Below are 6,146 nucleotides of genomic sequence, written 5' to 3' on the forward strand. Positions count from 1 at the left end.
AAGATGGTTCAGGACAACATTCATTTGGGCTAGATGGTGCATACTTGAATTAGGAAAGAACAGCGCCAACTAAGGCGATCACGCGAGGAAGAACGACACAGGAGAAGCGCCATAAAGATAAGCTGTCACATAAAAAGGGCCGTGTGTTTTCGAAAGATGGTTCAGGACAACATTCATTTGGGCTAGATGGTGCATACTTGAATTAGGAAAGAACAGCGCCAACTAAGACGATCACGCAAGGAAGAACGACACAGGAGAAGCGCCATAAAGATAAGCTGTCACATAAAAAAGGGCCGTGTGTTTTCGAAAGATGGTTCAGGACAACATTCATTTGGGCTAGATGGTGCATACTTGAATTAGGAAGGAACAGCGCCAACTAAGACGATCACGCGAGGGAGAACGACACAGGAGAAGCGCCATCTAAGACGATCACGAGAGGGATAACGACACAGGACAAGCGCCCTAAAGATAAGCTGTCACATAAAAGAGGGCCCTGTGTTTTCGAAAGATGGTTCAGGACAACATTAATTTGGGCTAGATGGTGCATACTTCAATTAGGAAAGAACAGCGCCATCTAAGACGATCACGAGAGGGAGAACGACACAGGACAAGCGCCTTAAAGATAAGCTGTCACATAACAAAGGGCCGTGTGTTTTCGAAAGACGGTTCAGGACAACATTCATTTGGGCTAGATGGTGCATACTTGAATTAGGAATGAACAGCGCCAACTAAGACGATCACGCGAGGAAGAACGACACAGGAGAAGCGCCATAAAGATAAGCTGTCACATAAAGAAGGGCCGTGTGTTTTCGAAAGATGGTTCAGGACAACATTCATTTGGGCTAGATGGGGCATACTTGAATTAGGAAAGGAACAGCGCCAACTAAGAGGATCACACGAGGGAGAACGACACAGGAGAAGCGCCATCTAGGACGATCACGCGAGGGAGAACGACACAGCACAAGCGCCCTAAAGATAAGCTGTCACATAAAAAAGGGCCCTGTGTTTTCGAAAGATGGTTCAGGACAACATTCATTTGGCCTAGATGGTGCGTACTTTTATTAGGAAGGAACAGAGCCAACTAAGACGATCACGCGAGGGAGAATGACACAGGACAAGCGCCATCTAAGACGATCACGCGAAGGAGAACGACACAGGACAAGCGCCATAAAGATAAGCTGTCACATAAAAAAGGGCCCTGTGTTTTCGAAAGATGGTTCAGGACAACATTCATTTGGGCTAGATGGTGCATACTTGAATTAGGAAAGAACAGCGCCAACTAAGACGATCACGCGAGGGAGAACGACACAGGGGAAGCGCCATCTAAGACGATCACGCGAGGGAGAACGACACAGGAGAAGCGCCATAAAGATTAGCTGTCAGATAAAAAAGGGCCCTGTGTTTTCGAAAGATGGTTCAGGACAACATTTATTTGGGCTAAATGGTGCGCACTTGAATTAGGAAAGAACAGCGCCAACTATGACGATCACGCGAGGGAGAATGACACAGGACAAGCGCCATCTAAGACGATCACGCGAAGCAGAACGACACAGGACAAGCGCCATAAAGATAAGCTGTCACATAAAAAAGGGCCCTGTGTTTTCGAAAGATGGTTCAGGACAACATTCATTTGGGCTAGATGGTGCATACTTGAATTAGGAAAGAACAGCGCCAACTAAGACGATCACGCGAGGGAGAACGACACAGGGGAAGCGCCATCTAAGACGATCACACGAGGGAGAACGACACAGAAGAAGCGCCATAAAGATTAGCTGTCACATAAAAAAGGGCCCTGTGTTTTCGAAAGATGGTTCAGGACAACATTCATTTGGGCTAGATGGTGCATACTTGAATTAGGAAGGAACAGCGCCAACTAAGACGATCACGCGAGGGAGAACGACACAGGAGAAGCGCCATCTAAGACGATGACGAGAGGGATAACGACACAGGACAAGCGCCCTAAAGATAAGCTGTCACATAAAAGAGTGCCCTGTGTTTTCGAAAGATGGTTCAGGACAACATTAATTTGGGCTAGATGGTGCATACTTCAATTAGGAAAGAACAGCGCCATCTAAAACGATCACGAGAGGGAGAACGACACAGGACAAGCGCCTTAAAGATAAGCTGTCACATAACAAAGGGCCGTGTGTTTTCGAAAGATGGTTCAGGACAACATTCATTTGGGCTAGATGGTGCATACTTGAATTAGGAAAGAACAGCGCCAACTAAGACGATCACGCGAGGAAGGACGACACAGGAGAAGCGCCATAAAGATAAGCTGTCACATAAAAAAGGGCCGTGTGTTTTCGAAAGATGGTTCAGGACAACATTCATTTGGGCTAGATGGTGCATACTTGAATTAGGAAAGGAACAGCGCCAACTAAGAGGATCACACGAGGGAGAACGACACAGGAGAAGCGCCATCTAAGACGATCACGCGAGGGAGAACGACACAGCACAAGCGCCCTAAAGATAAGCTGTCACATAAAAAAGGGCCCTGTGTTTTCGAAAGATAGTTCAGGACAACATTCATTTGGACTAGATGGTGCGTACTTTTATTAGGAAGGAACAGAGCCAACTAAGAGGATCACGCGAGGGAGAATGACACAGGACATGGGCCATCTAAGACGATCACGCGAAGGAGAACGACACAGGACAAGCGCCATAATGATAAGCTGTCACATAAAAAAGGGCCCTGTGTTTTCGAAAGATGGTTCAGGACAACATTCATTTGGGCTAGATGGTGCATACTTGAATTAGGAAAGAACAGCGCCAACTAAGACGATCACGCGAGGGAGAACGACACAGGGGAAGCGCCATCTAAGACGATCACGCGAGGGAGAACGACACAGGAGAAGCGCCATAAAGATTAGCTGTCACATAAAAAAGGGCCCTGTGTTTTCGAAAGATGGTTCAGGACAACATTTATTTGGGCTAGATGGTGCGCACTTGAATTAGGAAAGAACAGCACCAACTATGACGATCACGCGAGGGAGAATGACACAGGACAAGCGCCATCTAAGACGATCACGCGAAGCAGAACGACACAGGACAAGCGCCATAAAGATAAGCTGTCACATAAAAAAGGGCCCTGTGTTTTCGAAAGATGGTTCAGGACAACATTCATTTGGTCTAGATGGTGCATACTTGAATTAGGAAAGAACAGCGCCATATAGGACGATCACGAGAGGGAGAACGACACAGCACAAGCGCCACAAAGATAAGCTGTGACATAAAAAAGGGCCCTGTGTTTTCAAAAGATGGTTCAGGACAACATTCATTTGGGCTAGATGGTGCATACTTGAATTAGGAAGGAACTGCGCCAACTAAGACGATCACGAAAGGGAGAACGACACAGGAGAAACACCCTAAAGATAAGCTGTCACATAAAAGAGGGCCCTGTGTTTTCGAAAGATGGTTCAGGACAACATTCATTTGGGCTAGATGGTGCATACTTCAATTAGGAAAGAACAGTGCCATCTAAGACGATCACGAGAGGGAGAACGACACAGGACAAGCGCCTTAAAGATAAGCTGTCACATAACAAAGGGCCCTGTGTTTGCGAAAGGTGGTTCAGGACAACATTCATTTGGGCTAGATGGTGCATACTTGAATTAGGAAAGAACAGCGCCAACTAAGACGATCACGCGAGGAAGAACGACACAGGAGAAGCGCCATAAAGATAAGCTGTCACATAAAAAAGGGCCGTGTGTTTTCGAAAGATGGTTCAGGACAACATTCATTTGGGCTAGATGGTGCATACTTCAATTAGGAAAGAACAGCGCCAACTAAGACGATCACGCGAGGGGGAACGACACAGGGTAAGCCCCATCTAAGACGATCCCGCGAGGGAGAACGACACAGGAGAAGCGCCATAAAGATAAGCTGTAACAGAGAAACGGGCCCTGTGTTTTCGAAAGATGGTTCAGGACAACATTTATTTGGGCTAGATGGTGCGCACTTGAATTAGGAAAGAACAGCGCCAACTATGACGATCACGCGAGGGAGAATGACACAGGACAAGCGCCATCTAAGACGATCACGCGAAGGAGAACGACACAGGACAAGCGCCATAAAGATTAGCTGTCACATAAAAAAGGGCCCTGTGTTTTCGAAAGATGGTTCAGGACAACATTCATTTGGGCTAGATGGTGCATACTTGAATTAGGAAAGAACAGCGCCATATAAGACGATCACGCGAGGAAGAACGACACAGGAGAAGCGCCCAAAGATAAGCTGTCACATAAAAAGGGCCGTGTGTTTTCGAAAGATGGTTCAGGACAACATTCATTTGGGCTAGATGGTGCATACTTGAATTAGGAAAGAACAGCGCCAACTAAGACGATCACGCGAGGGAGAACGACACAGGACAAGCGCTATCTAAGACGATCACGCGAGGGAGAACGACACAGGACAAGCGCCCTAAAGATAAGCTGTCACATAAAAAGGGCCCTGTGTTTTCGAAAGATGGTTCAGGACAACATTCATTTGGGCTAGATGGTGCATACTTGAATTAGGAAAGAACAGCGCCATATAAGACGATCACGAGAGGGAGAGCGACACAGGACAAGCGCCATAAAGATAAGCTGCACACAAAAAAGGGCCCTGTGTTTTCGAAAGATGGTTCAGGACAACATTCATTTGGGCTAGATGGTGCATACTTGAATTAGGAAAGAACAGCGCCAACTAAGACAATCACGCGAGGGAGAACGACACAGGACAAGCGCCATATAGATAAACTGTCACATAAAAAAGGGCCCTGTGTTTTCGAAAGATGGTTCAGGACAACATTCATTTGGTCTGGATGGCGCATACTTGAATTAGGAAAGAACAGCGCCAACTAAGACGATCACGCGAGGGAGAACGACACAGGAGAAGCGCCATAAAGATAAGCTGTCACATAAAAAAGGGCCCTGTGTTTTCGAAAGATGGTTCAGGACAACATTCATTTGGGCTAGATGGTGCATACTTGAATTAGGAAAGAACAGCGCCATCTAAGACGATTACGAGAGGGAGAACGACACAGGACAAGCGCCATAAAGATAAGCTGTCACATAAAAAGGGCCCTGTCTTTTCGAAAGATGGTTCAGGACAACATTCATTTGGGCTAGATGGCGCATACTTGAATTAGGAAAGAACAGCGCCATCTAAGACGATTACGAGAGGGAGAACGACACAGGACAAGCGCCATAGAGATAAGCTGTCACATAATAAAGGGCCCTGTGTTTTCGAAAGATAGTTCAGGACAACATTCATTCGGGCTAGATGGTGCATACATTAATTAGGAAAGAACAGCGCCATCTAAGACGATCACGAGAGGGAGAACGACACAGGACAAGCGCCATAAAGATAAGCTGTCACATAAAAAGGGCCCTGTCTTTTCGAAAGATGGTTCAGGACAACATTCATTTGGGCTAGATGGCGCATACTTGAATTAAGAAGGAACCGCGCTAACTAAGACGATCACGAAAGGGAGAACGACACAGGAGAAGCGCCATCTAAGACGATCACGACAGGGAGAACGACACAGGACAAGCGCCCTAAAGATAAGCTGTCACATAAAAAAGGGCCCTGTGTTTTCGAAAGATGGTTCAGGACAACATTCATTTGGGCTAGATGGTACATACTTGAATTAGGAAGGAACAGCGCCAACTAAGACGATCATGCGAGGGAGAACGACACAGGAGAAGCACCAACTAAGCCGATCACGCGAGGGAGAACGACACAGGACAAGCGCCATAAAGATAAGCTGTCACATAAAAAGGGCCCTGTGTTTACGAAAGATGGTTCAGGACAACATTCATTTGGGCTAGATGGAGCATACTTGAATTAGGAAAGAACAGCGCCATATAAGACGATCACGAGACGGAGAACGACACAGGACAAGCGCCTTAAAGATAAGCTGTCACATAAAAAGGGCCCTGTGTTTTCGAAAGATGGTACAGGACAACATTCATTTGGGCTAGATGGTGCATACTTGAATTAGGAAAGAACAGCGCCAACTAAGACGATCACGCGAGGAAGAACGACACAGGAGAAGCGCCATAAAGATAAGCTGTCACATAAAAAGGGCCGTAAGTTTTCGAAAGATAGTTCAGGACAACATTCATTTGGGCTAGATGGTGCATACATTATTTAGGAAAGAA

The sequence above is a fragment of the Dermacentor andersoni genome, unplaced genomic scaffold, assembly GCF_023375885.2.
Source record: "Dermacentor andersoni unplaced genomic scaffold, qqDerAnde1_hic_scaffold ctg00000039.1, whole genome shotgun sequence".
In the NCBI taxonomy this organism is placed as follows: domain Eukaryota; kingdom Metazoa; phylum Arthropoda; class Arachnida; order Ixodida; family Ixodidae; genus Dermacentor; species Dermacentor andersoni.